Raw genomic sequence first — 21,924 nt, 5'->3', positions numbered from 1 at the left:
GGCCAGTCCCTCAGTGATTCGGCCATTCAATCAGCTAGTCAGCCAACCAGTTTTACAAGCAACTACCCAGCCGCTTAGCCAGTCCCTCAGTGATTCGGCCATTCAGTTCGTCAGTCAGCAATCAGTTTTACAAGCAACTACCCAGCCGCTTAGCCAGTCCCTCAGTGATTCGGCCATTCAGTTCGTCAGTCAGCCAACAGTTTTATAGGCAATCATCCTAGGCAGCAACCAGTTGTACGAGTGGTTCGCCAGGTACATGCCAGTCCGTCAGTAATCATTCAGTCAATTAGATTGCCTGTGAAGCAGCCAGACAATAATCGCCATCTAATCAATTGCTTTTTACCAATTCTTGTAGCTTTAAGCATTTTATTAACGTATAACTTATTATTTTACTTTTTTGTATAGACAAATGCAAGCGGTGAAAAAATTCTGTAAAAGCACTACAATTTTTATTGAACTAAGACGAAGGAAAACAACAGTGCTACGGAAGATATATATTTCCTGGCAGAAGGTATAGCCCTTATTAATCGTTGACCTCGTGTAACCGCAGGGTCAGTCTCTGCCTGACGTCTTAATTCGATACTCACATACATTACCAGTTTTCTCCATTGCTTCGTGATTGCGTGAGGGAAATCCTGTCTGATAAAAATACACTAAATTTACCTCCATGAGGTTGTGTTTTATTTAAAAAAATGAAGAAGCAGTTACGTAGAATATGAGCTACCGGCCGGTATCCTTATCTAAGTGTGGCTTCCAATGACTGAGAGGTGTACTAGTGGTTGCATCCTGGATCCTACATACGCGCTGCCCCACGAAAACAACCTCGACTGCTTCCGGAAAATTTAGGCCGAAAAGTGTTGGTATAACCGTCTATACTTTTGCTGTTGGAGAAACGTCAACTCAGTGTTATGAATTGTGATATACAGATCGATTTCTGAGTGAATAAATAACTATCAATATATCACTTTGTTTTACACAAAACGCGATTCTGTGAATGAGAACTACATGTGCCCTGATGTCTGCAGGGTGGGTTGAAAAACCAGGCGTAAAACACCAATCAAATAAATAAATAAATAAATAAAATCTCTTAATATATTGTGACAATCTGTTATGCACGTTTATACCCTATCAAAAGGCCTACACCTGTGTGATCGCCGAGGTCCTTTCACAGGTCTAATAAGTAAAACACCAGTGTAATATTCCTAATATAGATTTCCCCGCCATTCCACACACATATCTGTATAGGTCTACAGGTCTATATATATATTATAAATATACAACGTGGTTGAAAATAGTGACACAGGCGCACATGTAGAATTAATAAGGCGATGGAATTTTCCTGTTTATAACTTGATTACAACACAGCTGACTTGGTGGTGAACGTATAGGCGAAACTATTTATGACACGGATTGACCAATCAGTGAATCGCCTCAAGGTAAACCCAAACATTCACCATATATGACTTATGGGTTTATCACTATTGATACATGTATATATAGCAGGGCTGCCGGAGGGGTTTGGAGTAGCACGAGACAAGCACCTGCAAATTATCACATATCCTGGGCATCCCACGAGGCATCGAGCAGAAAGGTGTGAAAATGCAAATAATGTCTCAAAAAAAAAAAACTGAGCGAAGAAAACGTACCCCCAAAAAAAACAAAAAAAAAAAAAAAAAAAAAAAAACAAGTAAAAACAAAAAACAAAAAACATGACCAAGAGATAAAAAGGAAAACAGTAGGGGATTTTCTAGTTGGAAGTTTTTAGTCGTCAAAGGTAAAAACAGTACTACTGTGTCATATGACTTGTAAAAAATGTTAGCCAACTTTTTGCTGACATTAATTTACCGATCACTTGTCTCACCATGTTCCAGAGGCACATATTACACCTCTTTCTATTAGGGACTTTTTCATCTTCCCAAACGTTCAGCTTCTCGGTTTTCTCCATCATTCGTCTCGTCTAAATTATTTTTTATGAAATTTTTTTTCAGACGCACATGCTATAGTAAATGTGACAGGTCACAGGATAGATTTGAACCTTTTCGACCTTTATCGATAAAAGTTCGAAATCGAAACTCCCCTATCAGATCAATTTGCCTAAAAAATACTGTTATACCAGTACTTTAACTAGCTTTTTTTTTTCAAGATTGGTGCTAACGTTGACCAGCATGTCCTCAGTGAGATTCTCGGAACAACGTTCTCTCTCAATCTTCAAAACCGTTCTCTGAGTTCGTGCTGGTAAGCAGCTGACCCCTTTACCTGCCATGCCTACTTTTTAAACGTGACGGCTTTGACGCTCATGCATGTATGAGGAAAAGCCAAGCGCTAGTCGACCCGTTATATTTGGGTAGGGAGTCATGTCTGCGCAGGGCCAGGTTTGCTACATGGAGACATCATCGTGATACGCCTCGCTCATGCAAAGTGGGAGAAGCAAAAAGTTAAAGCCAAATGCCCCACCTAAACGTAGTAAAGCTAAAATTATTTTGGCGGGTGATTCTTAACAGTTGGAATGACTGTGAAGTCGTATGAATGGCTTCGTTCATGACAACAAATGGTTCCTGACAACAGATACCGTTTCAAAGGTGTTTGAAGCCAGGTGTTGTGAGGTACTGGGTTCTAATTCTCTGTTCTCTGCAGATGCAATTATTAAAAATTGAAACTCCGTCATGACAAAAGTTTCGAAGCATTGCCGTTTCACTTTTTGCTCAATTATACGTCTAGGCGTTAAAACATTGGCGTTTCTAAAAACACTTTCAATGCTTTAAAATCTATTAAACAAGCGATGACATTTAATGCCGATTGATTAAATTTTCATAAAAAATCAGGTACTTTAACATCTTCACGCTTTTTGATTTCAGCGAACGTTGGATCGATACATGTGTGTAAGGAAAATATTGGCTCGTCATTGCATATACATGTCGGTGCGGCAGCTGTACGCATCCATGTATGAGGCAGTAACCAGCTGTAACAGATCATAACTATGGACTGTTTTATTTAACAAGCATGCTGTCGTCTACCGGGGGATAAAATATAAAGGTCGAAAATAACGTGTGGGACATAATATCCATTTGATAATACCAAATTGTTGGAAAATAAGGATTTAAAAAATCTCAAATTAATTCTGCAAGAGAATATTGATCATCAATTCTGAAGAATGTGACAAGGTCAGAATGATTGGGAACTGCTCTGTGACATTTAGAGAATGACTAACGTTTGTTTGATTCCACTATTTGTTTTTCAGTTTTGTGACGAGTATAAGTTGAAAATGCTTGGAATATATACTACACATGTATACTATTTATTGCTCAAAGTTTGAGTACCGGTAGTACTAAAGGATCGTATATGTGCAGGTTTCACGTGAGAAAGAAACCAGACAGATAGCAAAGACAAACGTCCCTGGGTGGTATAAATGGGGTGAACCTGTACCGCTCAATCATCGAGGCAGGTGTACGTCTTCATCTACCTGTTTCTCATAAACAACAGAAAATCAAGTGCATAGTATATTTGTATCTCTCCAGCAGCTATATTACCTATGCCCACATGTCTTCCTTTGGGTCTCACTGGCCGGAAGCAGTCGCCCCGCTTTTGGCCATGACAAGGTGTGGTACTCAGCTCCGGCTCTACCCGGTCTCTGAACAGATACCAGACTTACATCACATCAAACATACAGGAGTCGGCTATGCACAGGTTGTATAGAGACCTTAAAAGGACATCCAGCAATGCTAGTGAATCTAACAGATCAAATCTCATCTGCCGTTCAAATCGACGATCAAAGTGTATAAATTGATGGATCTATTTATTAACTATACTGAGTGCTACATATATTATAAGCTGTAGTGAATCTTTCAAATATTAAAATATGTGATACCACACTGGAGCCAGTCTCCAATGCTAGTGAGTCTCGATGCATTGGCATGTATACAGTTATCAGTTTGTTTACATGCATCAAGACACAGGTAAATTTGTGTATGTATGGCAGTGGCTAACTTTGTATGTCAACAAGACTGAGCCAGCCCTACAACAAACATGTCATGCACCTTGGGCACTCACCATGACTTGCAGATTCATTGATGTGAAAATACACGCAAATTATCTTAACAAAGTCAGTTGTCATAGTAATAGGTAAATGTGGTAGTTATATAGCCCGAGGGGAAGGTTTATATTAGCTTCTGAGTGCTGATGTCGTTGTGGGAAGCTGACGTCCTATTTTCCGTCCACTACGATGTGCATAGGCCTACTGTAGCTAAATGTATACTGGATCAATCGCAACCTAACCTAGATTTCTGTCAACAAACGAAATGAGTTGTAGTTTAGTTTTGAGGAACATTTTGTATTGGTCGTGAGTTCGGACCCAGTCCTCCCTTCCCCTTCTTGGTTTTACTTTTGAGGATCTGTATTAATAATTTGAGTAAGTGGTGTCGGAATTATTGAATTGTCATCGAATTTCCACGTACTTTACGCCGCCTAGAACGATAACAAAGAATCTGTCACCTACTTTGTAATACATAGAGTGAGTCTAATAATCCAGACAACGGACCAGACAGTCGGTTAACAATCGTCCGCCGTAAAATACAGAGTACACTATACTTACGATGACATGTATGGTAGCCTTTTTCGCCAATAGTACAATGCCGATAGTACAATGCCACTGTCAGGCTGTGAATCCAGCCATTATATTCATTCATGTAGTACCACTAAATCGACATGGCGTATACCTCATTAAAACTGACAAGCTTTGCTAACGTATTCAGTTCACCGTACGTATACAGGTTATAGGCATGGAGTCAAGTGGTCACCTAACTGGGCACATAGAAGACAAGCCTACAGTTTATCTACATGTTATTTAAATATCACGCAAAATAAATATTTATTTATTTATTTGATTGGTGTTTTTACGCCGTACTCAAGAATATTTCACTTATACGACGGCGGCCAGCATAATGGTGGGAGGAAATCGGGCAGAGCCTGGGGAAAGCCACGACCATCCGCATTGGTGAGAAGATGAGAGCGACCGCAATGGTGAGAGGCTACTGGGTCATTACGCTGCCGTAGCGCGCTAACAAACTGAGCCAAGGAGGCCCCCATAAAATAAATAAATAAATGCAACCCTTTTTGAAATGCGCCTTTTATACCCAGAAAACTAAGAAAAAATAAACAAACGAAGGTCGAAGGATTGAAAACCCATTCAAGCCATTCACTTGTATACATGGAATTCCCGGACACAGGACTATAACCTGAGTACACACATGGAATTCCCGGACAAAGGACTATATCCTGAGTACACACATGGAATTCCCGGACACAGGACTATAACCTGAGTACACACATGGAATTCCGAGACACAGAACTATAACCTGAGTACACACATGAAATTCCAGGACACCATACTATAACCTGAGTACACACATGGAATTCCAGGACACCATACTATAACCTGAGTACACACATGAAATTCCGAGACACCATACTATAACTTGAGTACACACATGAAATTCCGAGACACCATACCATAACCTGAGTACACACATGGGATTCCGAGACACCATACTATAACCTGAGTACACACATGGAATTCCGAGACACACGACTATAACCTGAGTACACACATGCGATTCCTGGACACAGAACTATAACCTGAGTACACACATAAAATTCCGAGACACAGAACTATAACCTGAGTACACACATGGAATTCCGAGACACCATACTATAACTTGAGTACACACATGAAATTCCGAGACACCATACCATAACCTGAGTACACACATGGGATTCCGCGACACCATACTATAACCTGAGTACACACATGCGATTCCTGGACACAGGACTATAACCTGAGTACACACATGAAATTCCTAGACACCGTACCATAACCTGAGTACACACATGAAATTCCGAGACACAGAACTATAACTTGAGTACACACATGAAATTCCGAGACACCATACCATAACCTGAGTACACACATGGGATTCCGCGACACCATACTATAACCTGAGTACACACATGCGATTCCTGGACACAGAACTATAACCTGAGTACACACATAAAATTCCGAGACACAGAACTATAACCTGAGTACACACATAAAATTCCGAGACACAGAACTATAACCTGAGTACACATGAAATTCCGGGGACACATAATTATAACCTGAGTACATACATGGAATTCGGGGACACAGGACTAAGTATAGGCCTACACACACATGGAATTCGGGGACACAGGACTAAGTATAGGCCTACACACACATGGAATTCGGGGACACAGGACTAAGTATAGGCCTACACACACATGGAATTCGGGGACACAGGACTAAGTATAGCCCTACACACACATGGAATTCCGGGACACAGGACTAAGTATAGGCCTACACACACATGGAATTCCGGGACACAGGACTAAGTATAGGCCTACACATACATGGAATTCCGGGACACAGGACTAAGTATAGGCCTACACACACATGGAATTCCGGGACACAGGACTAAGTATAGGCCTACACACACATGGAATTCCGGGACACAGGACTAAGTATAGGCCTACACACACACTTGGAATTCGGGAACACAGGACTAAGTATAGCCCTACACACACATGGAATTCCGGGACACAGGACTAAGTATAGGCCTACACACACATGGAATTCCGGGACACAGGACTAAGTATAGGCCTACACATACATGGAATTCGGGGACACAGGACTAAGTATAGGCCTACACACACATGGAATTCCGGGACACTGGACTAAGTATAGGCCTACACACACATGGAATTCCGGGACACTGGACTAAGTATAGGCCTACACACACATGGACAGGTAGTAAATTGTCTTGTATGCTTGTTACAACGTGCCACAGAAACAGAACTCGGTGACGCTGTTCAGTAAAAGACAGATTTGCCAGTGCTGAGGTCACTAGGTAAATACAGTGGGTTAGATACAAAGCTAAAATACATGTATCGCTGGCAAAGGCTCATAAATATCAGAAATAATTGATTAATAGAATGTGAGTGCTGGAGGTAGGAACAATAAATCGATTCGTAATGGAAGGTAAGAACGAACTGCATGTATATTATTCTCCCAGCAAAGGATAAATTTGATCCCACATTGCATTACCATGGGCACGCTAAGAATGCTCCAGTGTCTTTAATGCATGTACATACAGATGTAGGAGCATGCAAACGAACTCACTGATAAACATAATGCCACAAAATACTTTGAATGGAAACATTGCTATTGCTTAAAGGACGGGTATTCGTGCCATTGTATACGCACTTAAAGCAACGACTGAGAAAAAAAACCACAGACAAGGAACAAGGAAGTAGTTCTCTCTGTCATCAAAAGAAAATAAGTGTCGCCTTCACTGTTCTCATCCTATTACAAGGATCATTTGTACCAGATTGCAACTAATCTAATTTGAGAACAATTATACGTTAAGTTATAATTAGGATAAGACATAGTTATATTACTTGTGTATAAACTGAGAAAATATAATTAAAATTGGCCAATGACACAAATACACCTTTACGTAAGGAGTGTTTAACTGTCATTATTCTTCATAATTACATTCCCATATGAAAATGTGTTTGGTCTCTTAAAGCCACGTATTCATTCACATTAAGCCTACTTAATTAAATAATTTCGGGCAGGTAATTAAGCACCTGTTGATCATAACTTTTAAATACTCTTACAATGCCGAGTTATTATGCAATTAATTAACCCAGCCCAACCGAGACCTTTGTTATTGATTTACCGTTGTTCTGTATCACCTTTTGTTTCAGTATGAAAGAAGAAACCCTATTTGTTTTTTTTTTTTTTGCAGATGTACCAGTCATAAAAAGAAGAGAGTATATATGATTTAAGGTGGTAGCTCTGGTCTGACTAAAGGAGTCTTAGCAATGACATGCTGATATCATGTCCTGAGGATTCTACCAGTGACACAGCAAAACCTTTTGGCGTCTACAGCTTTCTTCACGGTTCACACAAAAACGTACATATATATTCATGAGTGTGTATTGTATGGAGACATCAGATCTATCGGGTGTCCTCTCTCCCTCAGTTCCCGTGAATAGATTGGACCAGAAGGCCGACCTCCACGGATGAGTGACCCCCCTATGACAGCCAGTGAAGCATTTACCAACACGCAACACGAGTTTAAGCTGTCAGCGAGAGCGCGAGAGCCCTATCAGTCGCACGTACAACCGTTGAACAGTGTAGACACGGACGTCTTCACGCCGCTTCCAGAAACTGTTATATTGGCAATCAGAGCTGTGTAACGAAAGATTAAAGGACGAGAATTTTAAGGAGACAGGTGTGACAAGATCACCAAGTGGGGAATATTACAGCCATGTTTCAACAGGGCACAAGCCTGTGCCTTCTCGGGGTAGCGTTTGTCTTAGGACTACTGGCCATTTCAGAGGCTCACGTCGCCTTAACTTTCCCACCAGCACGGAGATACGATCTGGACTTCCTGGACAATTTGAGGACGATTGGACCTTGTGGGATGCCAAAAGGTGAGTGAATGACTCGTGGAGTGCACTAATACTTTACATATACACACCTGTGGACATGCAGGATAAATTGAATGCTCCTTGGATTATGCATGTGTAACACGGCCTTACACGTGCGTTTGTTTTGGTCTCTCAGATAAAATGTTATATGACGGAATGTCTCGCTAACGTTGTCAGATTATGCAGACGCACGGCAATACATATTTAGCTACATGTAGGTGATGAAGTGAATGTAGCATGTAGATGTACCTTCGTGAGAAAATGTCAAATACACAACGTCAACGTACGAAACGTCATATACGTCAGCTTGAAAAACAAACGAATAAAAAAAACTTGAATTATAGGAGGCCAACTAAAGTTGTCGGATTACAAATTGTTGTTCATTTGCTCTCAGATTATACAATGTCACATATATATTGTCCATGGATGCCAGAGCGAAACACGTCGCTTGTAGAATGACAGAAATACGTAATTATCAAATCAGCCCGAGTCAGCTTTAAAAGAGGAGAAGAAACGTTGTAAAATAGCAGTCGAAATAATCATACAAAGGGTTTTTTTTTCTTGTAGGATATCGCAAATGTAACTATATAAATAGTCTTTCAAATCAGTTTTGCGCTTATATATTTACAAGTTACCAGACCGCATTCCAGACGACTGATTTGATAAACGTCATTAACGTAACAGAGAAGATAGCGTCACATTATATTGGGCTATAGTTTCTGTACAGATAAAATTCATGATAGTAAAATAACAGATACACAGTTAACCAGTCTGCATATCAGCTAAGGACTTAATGAGACCAAAGCTATTTCATCTTGCACTTCACGTAGAAGGTATGACTTTACATAACGAGATCACCCTACTACCACCCATTTCATCCACAACCAATAAAGAAAAACGCAAAATACCCTCACCAGTTACTTGACAAAAGTAAACAAATTCTGAGATAAGGTAACGCTGAATCCCGTCAGTTTATTAAAATGACCTCAAGTCAATGATTACATGCATGAGATGTGACTATACAGACAGGTTGTCATGCATAAAACATGCAGGTGCAACCAGGTAAAACTGCACTGGAACCAGCATGTAAAGGCCTTATGTTGTATAGTGTGTTATCAGGAATACCTATCATACACTCACTCCACAACAGTCATATACAATCGTCTATGTACATGTATAGGTGTGCAGTATGTTTCCTAGAACAGTATTGATTGCTGCACCTGTATCCTGTACACTCAGTCTAACAGTGAAACCTAATACGGCATTTCATGGCTAATAATCACGTGACAATTTCGACCAGATTGATTGCCAACTGCTGATACGTTCCCTCATATTATCATTTAGCGTTTTTATTGAATAAACTTTCTTTTTATAGGCGTGACAAATGTCTTAATCATACGCTGCATATTCAAATATTTAGTTTCAAGTTTCTTAACGAAAAAAAAAAAACCCATTACATCTCTGCTTTTGCGATGAAGTATAAAATTGGGCCATTGAATCAAATGCATGGAAGACAGAAACAATTGACGGCCTTCGATGATTCTGAATATGAACACAGATAAATTATAGGTTTAAGTATTAGATATATAACCTGCTGTTTCTACATGTTATAAACTACTATAGCCTCATTTGCATATCGCATATAGATATCTCGATCAGTGGCTTCGGTCGCACTGATTTTTAAGGAGAGAGCCAAATTTCATACGACGCTTCTATATTAAACCATCCTGATCCTATCGCAATAAATAGGTCTCCCGAACTGGGTTATTCTAAGATGTATATGCAGTCTTCATGCGCTGAAATTTTTGTATTCCTCCCTTCATAACGGCGGTCGCTGTCGTGTAAGTGAAATATTCTTGAGTATGGCTTAAAACACCAAACAAAATAATAAATATTTTTTGTATCTGTACAAAAACCTCTGCAGGGAATGTAGAGGGACGGTAATAAAGCAGTCCGTATCTGTACAAAAATCTCTACAGTGAATGTAGAGGGACGATAACAAACCCGTCCATATCTGTACAGAAACCTGTACAGTGAATGTAGAGGGACGATAACAAACCCGTCCATATCTGTACAGAAACCTGTACAGTGAATGTAGAGGAACGATAACAAACCCGTCCATATCTGTACAGAAACCTGTACAGTGAATGTAGAGGGACGATAACAAACCAGTCCATATCTGTACAGAAACCTGTACAGTGAATGTAGAGGGACGATAACAAACCAGTCTATATCTGTACAGAAACCTGTACAGTGAATGTAGAGGGACGATAACAAACCCGTCCATATCTGTACAGAAACCTGTACAGTGAATGTAGAGGGGCGATAACAAACCCGTCTATATCTGTACAGAAACCTGTACAGTGAATGTAGAGGGACGATAACAAACCAGTCTATATCTGTACAGAAACCTGTACAGTGAATGTAGAGGGACGATAACAAACCCGTCCATATCTGTACAGAAACCTGTACAGTGAATGTAGAGGGACGATAACAAACCAGTCTATATCTGTACAGAAACCTGAACAGTGAATGTAGAGGGACGATAACAAACCCGTCCATATCTGTACAGAAACCTGTACAGTGAATGTAGAGGGACGATAACAAACCCGTCCATATCTGTACAGAAACCTGTACAGTGAATGTAGAGGGACGATAACAAACCAGTCTATATCTGTACAGAAACCTGTACAGTGAATGTAGAGGGACGATAACAAACCCGTCCATATCTGTACAGAAACCTGTACAGTGAATGTAGAGGGACGATAACAAACCCGTCCATATCTGTACAGAAACCTGTACAGTGAATGTAGAGGGACGATAACAAACCCGTCCATATCTGTACAGAAACCTGTACAGTGAATGTAGAGGGACGATAACAAACCAGTCTATATCTGTACAGAAACCTGAACAGTGAATGTAGAGGGACGATAACAAACCAGCCCACATCTGTACAAAAACCTCTACAGTTAATCATCCTTGAATCTTAAAAACGAATGTGTCGAATGGGAGAGGTACACCACTTCATAAAACCATGGAAACAGCGATACATTTCTCATAACCATGGGAGTGGTACACCACTTCATAAAACCATGAAACTATAATTCACTTTAAGGTAAGCACCACCACCCATAAGCATGGAAATCATACCCCACTTCCTATGACCTCAGCAATCGCATTGTATAATGTATGACCAATGGATATTATGGATCACTGTGTTTGACCTTTCAGCTGACCTTGAGAGCTTGACAAGTTGACAAGTTGAAAGCCACTGGCTAGTTCGAAAAGTTGAACCCATGCCCTTACCCCTCCAGGCTCTCCTGGGTATCCGACTTATCTCGGGAAAACAAGTGAAACATATCTTCCAAAAATAACACTTTAAGTAGACTTTCAGCGTGAATGCAGTGAAACGGCGCGTTTGCGTATTATATATGGTGGTGATTACAAAACTGTGACAAAGATAGTGAAAAAATCAGAAATACAGCAAAATTTTTCATCATAAAACATACCGCTGTACTAAAATAAGAATACCGCATTAAGGCTCATTATAAACCGTTGTTCTTATATCGGTTGTTCTGATATCGGTTGTTCTGAGATTGGTTGTTCTGAGATTTGTCGTTCTGTTCACTGCGCTGTTTCCACGTTATTTCTGGAAGCTTAGCTGGCAAGAATGAAGCAGAACGTAACACGGAACCGAGATCTTCAGAACAAATCTCTTAAAGATCTACACAGGTCACATGCTTTTAAGACTGAGGTCTGCAATACAGAAAAGACATATTTTAACACAAAGGAAAACATCTGCAACAGAGAGCAAATGTTGTCAACACAAAGTATAGGACTACAACTAGGACAAAGTATAGGACACGCAATAAATGTCTTCAACTCATCATCACAGAACAAATTTCCTACAATATAACTCAGATCAGCAAAACAAAGCAGAGGAGAGGTCCTGCAGTCCAGAGTTTGGAATGCAAATTAGATTTTTCAGTACAAGTCTGATCTGGACCTGGACTGATTTATTTCTCCGTAGACATAGATTTCACCGCAATCATGAAGCAAAGCTTTAACACAAGTAAAGTATTAAAATATTTTCTTGAAATGCTTCCAGAATTACCTTACGTTGAGACAAAATCATTGAATGTCAAAAAGACAGATGCAGAACTTGCTCGCACATCGGCGAATCTCCCATGCTATTCAAAGTTCAATCCTATAAGTACAATGTACATTCCTTGTGATATCGCCTTAATTTACGCAACAAATTCTATCTCATACTTACGATTGATATTTACATAAATATGAAGTAGAAAAAAACATCCAACCCACGACAACAAAAACATTATTTAAGAGTACTCTTTGTAAAAACTACAAAGACCTGCCAGTCCAGTCACGTGAACAAGTCTGCTGTGTAAAAGCTTATCCGAAGTCATACATGTAGTAACACAAATGCGTTGTTTGACTGAGCCTCGCTGAAGGACAAACTGAGACACGCATTCAGACATATTGTCATAATAGCCACAAAGGCAGGAACACACATTGTATTCAGGTACATTAATAGATAAATAAATTGATATGCGAAACCAGAAGCAAAATCACATAAATGATATTTTTTGGATTGATAATTATCTTGAGTTGTACACGACAAATGAAAATCAGAGATGTGGTCCTGAACGCATTATAAGCCGAGAAATTAATCACGTTAATCTTTGTAAAAAATCGCACATTTTGCAGGCTTTATGGAAATGAAAATTACCCTTAACTTTTGACATATTTCATTAATAATTTATTTTACTGACCGATTGTTGTATGTAGTCATGTGATTAATATTTAGGCAGTTAAAAAAAAACTGAAAATGATATTACTTATGAAATACAGAGACTTGCGAAACTGCAAAAATGCACGTTTACCACACCTTGATAGTGTGTGCATAAATGTGTGTAGATACCTGAACTCACGCAATCACGCGTGCAGTATGTTACACCTGAACCCACGCAATCACGCGTGCAGTATGTTACACCTGACTGACCCGCATCCTTCTCTCTGGTTTACCTGTGGGAGCGGTTACTCATGAAACTCTGGCGTTTCAAACCGCAGCTTTGAGTCATGCGATGTTTGGGCCTTTCAACTTGCCTTTCTACAAATCATCTAGTTTAAAATTCTGCGTTATCACTTCTGTGGTCAGAAGAAAATTTATATAGAAGCTTTCAAGGAAGCAATTAAACCGACCTACATTCACCACGTACAAAATAAACGAATATTTATCGGCCATGTACGTCCGTCGAAACGTCTGACGGGCTTGTCGCGATTTCCCAGCCACTTAAATGACTGTATTAATGGTGGGCAGGCAATTGTATCATGTCCCGCATTGTTATCACAAACAAATATGTAAATGTATTGTTTTTGGTTATCTTTCTTTTCATTTTGATTAATTTTTGTTCCGCATGGTTTAGTGTAAGACTCATTAAGATTTTAATTGTACCAGTTTTTTCTCTGTGGCTAAAAAAATATACCCAAAAATCGGAAGTCGATGAAAAAGGGAAATTTGTATTCAGTCCTTAAGTCAACTACGTGACAGTCATGGGGAGCTATACAGACGCTATGTACCACCATAAATGATTATCAGGCAGTGCGTAAGTTCACTACCACATCCTTGTAAGCTTAAGCAACTGTGGCGCAACATCGTACACCTCTTGTGATCCAGTTGTAACGTCCTCTTGTGTTATAGCCTGTGCCCTTGGGGTGTTACAGGAATACAATGTTGAGATGAATGGTTAGTTAAAAGAGTGATGAAACAAAGCGGAATTAAAATTTTATCGTCACTAACTAGCGCACCTCATTTCAAACTATTGTGGCAAAGGTGTGAATCAGCTCGCGATCGTATAGCGTATCTGTGTGATATTATGAGAGTGAAATGTGGCGGTACATTACCACAATTGTGACCGTGCAATGCTCGAGTTAATGGAACAAATGCACATTGTCGCAGCCTAGCTTTCAATACTGACATCTATTACAGAATGTTATGTTATAATAACAGAATGCATTCTAGCATCACTCAGACAAAAGTCTTTCTGTTAAACTTAACAGATTAATTTTTGGACTGTATTCGATTCAACTGTATAAATGCACATGATTGCAGCTGAGCTCTCCATGTTGTAATGAAGGCATACCATTGCTTACTACCTGAGGGTATCTGTAGGAAGTTGTGATGTTATTGTGATGAACAGATGCCTACCACTTGTGGCCATGATGGATCTTTAGCAAAATAATTTTTAATTTTGTTGCACTTTGTAATTATGTATTGTGATTTTAATAAGCCATATGTGAGGAGATGCCAAAGTCTAAATATGAGAACAGGTTTGGGCGTCGGTGTGTGTGTTACAGTGTTGGGGTCCGAGCCCGTTTTTGCCGAACAGAGTATATCTCCTATGTTAAGTCGCACTTGTGCATACACGCATGGAAATCGGTGAAGAAGCTTGGGGGGGAGGTGTACAATTCTTACAGGTATACGATCTTACCATGTTGTTTTCTTGTGAAGACATACTTCAAATACCGACATTATCTTTTGTGTGTGTAGACACCCAAACAATATCGCAAGGGCTCGTTCACATGTAGAGCCAGTAGACGACTTGTCACGCTGCTGTACAATGACGAACGTCATACAGAACATTGACATAGGATATGTTTACGTAGATCCGGGTATGAATTGCACTGGTTGTCACGATTATCCCTTGTTCATATTATGCCGTATTATAATAATGTTCAGTTGGTCTCAGGTAACCGCTGTAGTTTATTTTGGATCACGGATATGATATTGCCGATCAAAGTATCCGGTTACGTCACTGAATTACGTCACAAGTTTGTTTGTTTCTCTTACACTGCTGTAAAAGTTTACAACTTAAATTATGTAAATATACATAAATAAATGTAGGCAGAGAGCCCGGAGTAACCAATTTTCTTTGGCAAATAACAGACCAACTTTCTTTAGTATGCCGTTTTCAATTAGGTGGCCTTACGAGGGCCGTTACCAAGTCCGTGATAAAGCTACAAGAAGACACAGTATATGTACTCACAACTAATGACTCTTCGTCGTCACATGACAGACAAATTGTTAAGCACAACTTAAAACCAAAAGTATGCATACAAAGATATATCGCTGGAAACCGGATGTATGGCGAGGCTGGGACTGAACCAACATCTCGCCTCTAGTAACGACTGAAAAACGGAAGGGCAGAATGTCTTACAACTCAGAAGCTATTCCCCCAAACCCAAGGCATATTTGTAGGAAATTATTTAATGAACAATAAAACAAATAATAACACTTTCCACGCTTTGGCACTTCACTGCACAATGATAGATCAATATTTTGCGGAATCTTGAAAGAAGAAAAGCGCACCCTTCCCTTTGTGACTCACGGGTGTGACGAAGTTTGAAATTATCCGCATATTTTTGTGAAGAATGATAGTCGATCGATTGATTTTTCTCGGTATTGTATTTATGTACTTGGTTGGTGTTTTAGGCCGTATACCCAACACCCAACACTGTTCTCATGTGCCAGGGGGTGAGACCTATGGGTGAAGGAGAGCTGGTTTGTGTTTGAGGAAGAGCAATTTCCGTGTGTCTTGCTCAATATCACGCTGACTATATATGTGTGTGTGTGTGTGTGTGTGTGTGTGTGTGTGTGTGTGCGTCTCATCATGGTTGGACTGTACACAAAATTTGTCTTGTCCACTCATGCAAGCATGGCATGCATGTGAGAATCCCGACTTGCTTTGTGTTACTCATCCATAATCAATCTGTATATAGAGGTGTTAAAAACCTCTGTAGTATGGTTCTGATTGCTCAACTGTTACCAGTGTATAGCATCAACAAACATCACTAGCCTACATGTCATTGCCACACATCTTTTTGTCAAACACCTTGTCGTAAAAATACAGACAGAAATATAACGACCTTGGGAGTCTTTTTTCCTGTCAGTTTCATTTCATATACCCTACGTTGTAACTTATAGCCCTCAAGTCTCTATTTCCCCCATTCCCTATCCGGTTTTTCTTCTCTCGAGGTTTTCATCCTTGCCTGAAGACAGAAGTTCTAATTTTCCATAACCTGTATGAAGTATATTGTGTCATATACATGTACAGGTAATTTGCGAACAGGGCAAAAGAAACTGTGGCTTCTCCCAACTGCTGCATGTGTCAGCAACATGGTCATAGGCTCAAGGCCTGCTGTCAGGTAATATGACAACACCTGTCATCTATATGGTTATCAAGCATGGGAGATAAAAGGACGGCATGAATATTCTGTTTACTTATTCACGCACTTAAACGCGTGATTTTGATGTGCTGAGCGAATCAATCGCACCTTTATGGAATGCGCGGGGTAATTTTATAGTAGGCCTATGTGCGTGTGAATCAGTTCACACTGTACCATTGATCTGTCAACATTTATGATTGCACACGGAGGACAGTGCAGTCTACATATCGGTTTTGTGTTTCTGTAATGTTCTGGTCAGCCATGATCACTATGTGGTATGGCTAAATTACAATGAGTTCCAATGAGTCCCATGAGTTGATCACGCAACATTGTAATGTACGACATATGGCCAGTATATAAGTTATGCTATAGGGTATATAGTCTGAACTGGTATTGGCAACATGGGATGACATTGGGTGTATAGCCTCAACTAGTATTGGAAACATGGGATGTCATAGGGTATATAGTCTGAACTAGTATTAGCAACATGGGATGTCATAGAGTATATAGTCTGAACTAGTATTGGAAACATGGGATGTCATAGAGTATATGGTCTGAACTAGTATTGGCAACATGGGATGACATTGGGTGTATAGCCTCAACTAGTATTGGAAACATGGGATGTCATAGGGTATATAGTCTGAACTAGTATTGGAAACATGGGATGTCATAGAGTATATAGTCTGAACTAGTATTGGCAACATGGAATGTCACAGGGTATATAGTCTGAACTAGTATTGGAAACATGGGATGTCATAGGGTATATAGTCTGAACTAGTATTGGCAACATGGGATGTCATAGGGTATAATCTGAACTAGTATTGGAAACATGGAATATCATAGAGTATATAGTCTGAACTAGTATTGGAAACATGGGATGTCATAGGGTATATAGTCTGAACTAGTATTGGAAACATGGAATGTCATAGGGTATATAGTCTGAACTAGTATTGGCAACATGGGATGTCACAGAGTATATAGTCTGAACTAGTATTGGCAACATGGGATGTCATAGAGTATATAGTCTGAACTAGTATTGGCAACATGGGATGTCATAGGGTATAATCTGAACTAGTATTGGAAACATGGAATATCATAGAGTATATAGTCTGAACTAGTATTGGAAACATGGGATGTCACAGAGTATATAGTCTGAACTAGTATTGGCAACATGGGATGTCATAGAGTATATAGTCTGAACTGGTATTGGAAACATGGGATGTCATAGAGTATATAGTCTGAACTAGTATTGGCAACATGGGATGTCATAGGGTATATAGTCTGAACTAGTATTGGCAACATGGGATGTCCTAGGGTATATAGTCTGAACTAGTATTGGAAACATGGAATATCATAGAGTATATAGTCTGAACTAGTATTGGGAACCTGGGATGTCATAGAGTATATAGTCTGAACCGTTATTGGCAACATGGGATGTCATAGAGTATATAGTCTGAACTAGTATTGGAAACATGGGATGTCACAGAGTATATAGTCTGAATTAGTATTGGCAACATGGGATGTCATAGAGTATATAGACTGAACTGGTATTGGCAACATGGGATGTCATAGGGTATATAGTCTGAACTGGTATTGGAAACATGGGATGTCACAGAGTATATAGTCTGAACTAGTATTGGAAACATGGGATGTCATAAGGTATATAGTCTGAACTAGTATTGGAAACATGGGATGTCATAGGGTATATAGTCTGAACTGGTATTAGGAACATGGGATGTCATAAAGTATATAGTCTGAACTGGTATTGGCAACATGGGATGTCCTAAGGTATATAGTCTGAACTAGTATTGGAAACATGGGATGTCATAGAGTATATAGTCTGAACTAGTATTGGCAACATGGGATGTCATTGGGTATATAGTCTGAACTAGTATTGGAAACATGGGATGTCATAGAGTATATAGTCTGAACTAGTATTGGAAACATGGGATGTCATAGAGTATATAGTCTGAACTAGTATTGGCAACATGGGATGTCATTGGGTATATAGTCTGAACCGTTATTGACAACATGGGATGTCATAGAGTATATAGTCTGAGCTAGTATTGGAAACATGGGATGTCATAGAGTATATAGTCTGAACTAGTATTGGAAACATGAGATGTCATAGAGTATATAGTCTGAACTAGTATTGACAACATGGGATGTCCTAGGGTATATAGTCTGAACTGGTATTGGCAACATGGGATGTCCTAGGGTATATAGTCTGAACTAGTATTGGAAACATGGGATGTCATACAGTATATAGTCTGAACTAGTATTGGGAACATGGGATGTCATAAAGTATATAGTCTGAACTGGTATTGGCAGCATGGGATGTCCTAGGGTATATAGTCTGAACTAGTATTGGCAACATGAGATGTCATAGGGTATATAGTCTGAACTAGTATTGGAAACATGGGATGTCATAGGGTATATAGTCTGAACTGGTATTGGGAACATGGGATGTCATAAAGTATATAGTCTGAACTGGTATTGGCAACATGGGATGTCCTAGGGTATATAGTCTGAACTGGTATTGGAAACATGGGATGTCATGGAGTATATAGTCTGAACTAGTATTGGGAACATGGAATGTCATAAAGTATATAGTCTGAACTGGTATTGGCAACATGGGATGTCCTAGGGTGTATAGTCTGAACTAGTATTGGAAACATGGGATGTCATAGAGTATATAGTCTGAACTAGTATTGGCAACACGGGATGTCATAGGGTATATAGTCTGAACTAGTATTGGAAACATGGGATGTCATAGAGTATATAGTCTGAATTAGTATTGGAAACATGGGATGTCACAGAGTATATAGTCTGAACTAGTATTGGAAACATGGGATGTCATAGAGTATATAGTCTGAACTAGTATTGGAAACATGGGATGTCATAGAGTATATAGTCTGAACTAGTATTGGAAACATACGTTAGCAGACATTACAACCTGGCATTTGGAGTTCCATGACTATAGTTTATGACAGGGTATAAAATCGGAGTTAGAATTTTCAGTTGGTATGAGGGATTGGAACTCATGTGGTACGCATGTACGTTAGCATACGAAGGTAACTTATATTGTTAACTCATGTAGGTTATTCTGTCTTGTCATGGTCAAGGTGTGATTCACTCAGCATTGTCTGTTGGTATGACTTTACATCGTCTTTTGCCATTGGGTGGTACATGGATAATGTCTCACGACAATTTACACAGTACAGTATATACGTTCTGACCCGATGCTATCGTGAGTGCACAACTGACATGACTCACGACAATTTACACAGTACAGTATATACGTTCTGACCCGATGCTATCGTGAGTGCACAACTGACATGATTGTTTCTACTGATGACCAGTGCCAGTGACTGCGGCCTATCCTACTGTGTTCTACGGAAGCTGATATTTATCTCTGATTTCCGCACATTCGCCACACGAGCTTTCGGGTTAAGAAAAAGAACAACAACAACAAAAAAACCCAGTTCATGGAGTGATGTTATTAATTCTAAATCCCCACCTACAGTCGAGTGTGTGTACTTTTTATCTCTCTCCAACTGTAGATCGTGAGGGATAAACATATTAAACGCTCAGCAATATTCTCTTTTGTCTACTGGAAATGAAGAGTTTGTGGTTTGACAGTGGCCTGGTTCGTCGTGTCATTTTTTTTATTTTCACCTTTTTGTTTTTAGTTTAATCCAGATTAAGTCTGTACGCATTGTTCAAGTCAGTGTGACGAGATGACAGTGTCGGTTCAGTGGCATGGAGAGTTATATTTACACATATTTCTTCTATGTTTTCCAGAACTTCTGACTACTCTTTCTATTTACTTCAAACACACGCTTACCTGGTATTGATCAACCTCTTTTGTTTACCTGATGTATGCTGATAGTGTAGGCACACATGTAGTTGAGAAATGCGCCCGGTCTACATACATACGGACGTAAAGGTGCTAGAATGATAAAATTCTCCACCAGGTCTACCGTCAACTACTGTTTAGCACATTGATCACTCACAGACTTGATACTTTTCACGTATCTTGACAACTGTCGTATTGATTAAAACATGTCAGAACATTACTATTGTGTTCGACCTACAGCGAATGCTTATTGCAGATAGTGTATAGATACATGTAGGGGTATAAAAGACACCGTTGACAAACAAAAATGTACTTCCAAATACTGTATTGTGAATTCCATTGACGCCCCTTTACAAATCTTCAGGAGTGTCTTAAAAGGCACTTTTTAAACGACGTCAAAGTTTAAATGTTTCGAACAAAAAAATGTTGCGCTGTAGAATGGTAACATCGACCTCTTTTTGTAATGTTCAACATATTTATTCATATTTTGCATCTACTTATCTACTGAAGGAAAAGGAAACCCTTAAAACCTCAATGTGAAATGTACATGTACGGCTTTGATGGCTTTACATGCCTGGGCATAACTGCACATCTTGCTGATAATTATCTGTATGCATAATGCTGCAAGGACACAGCAGGAAACATGACGTGAGCGATGCACTGATCAACGTACAAGATTATTCTAACCCGTGGGAAATACTTCACTACATAACAATTCATCCATGCATATATTTCATGCTTATGCCTGCTTAGTATAATTTATGTAATCAGGCTCAAACTGATGTCACACGAGAGAACCGCACTCTTCCCGCAAACTGAAGTGAAACAAGAGAACCGTACTGTTCCACAAACTGATGTGACACAAGAGAACCGCACTGTTCCACAAACTGATGTGACACAAGAGAACCGTACTGTTCCGCAAACTGATGTGACACAAGAGGACCGCACTGTTCCGCAAACTGATGTGACACAAGGGAACCACACTGTTCCGCAAAGTGATGTGACCGCAAGGTTCCAGTATTGACCCGCATCAAGCATTTCACTGTCTACATCATCTACAAAAAAGACCCGCTGGGACACAATTATTTCGCAGTATAAATGATTTAAAAAGGGATAATGTTGAAACTTAGGCCTACTCAAAATAAGCTAGGGACAGATCGATTAGGTTTCTGATCAGTCCAGTGTCAACAGGCTATAAAGTGTGGTTTTTTGTGACGTCATATCCTCAATTGTAATCCAATACCATTTAACAACTTTCAGTGCTACAAGCCAATACAGAAATACATTATTGTCAAATTTACATTTACCTC

General features: G+C 39.5%; 1 protein-coding gene across 1 annotated transcript in view; it reads left to right on the top strand.

Moving 5' to 3' along the window:
• Window positions 1-8,154: 8,154 nt before the first annotated feature.
• Window positions 8,155-21,924, top strand: part of LOC135471929 (uncharacterized) — a 53,061-nt gene continuing 39,291 nt past the window's right edge. The window contains exon 1 of the mRNA XM_064751370.1: window positions 8,155-8,511. The gene's annotated coding sequence lies outside the window, so the exon portion shown is untranslated. The remainder of the gene's footprint in view (window positions 8,512-21,924) is intronic.

This window comes from Liolophura sinensis, chromosome 7, assembly GCF_032854445.1.
Source record: "Liolophura sinensis isolate JHLJ2023 chromosome 7, CUHK_Ljap_v2, whole genome shotgun sequence".
Lineage (NCBI taxonomy): Eukaryota > Metazoa > Mollusca > Polyplacophora > Chitonida > Chitonidae > Liolophura > Liolophura sinensis.
The sequence above is the reverse complement of the archived record's forward strand: the minus strand, read 5'-3'. Positions and strand labels throughout refer to the sequence as shown.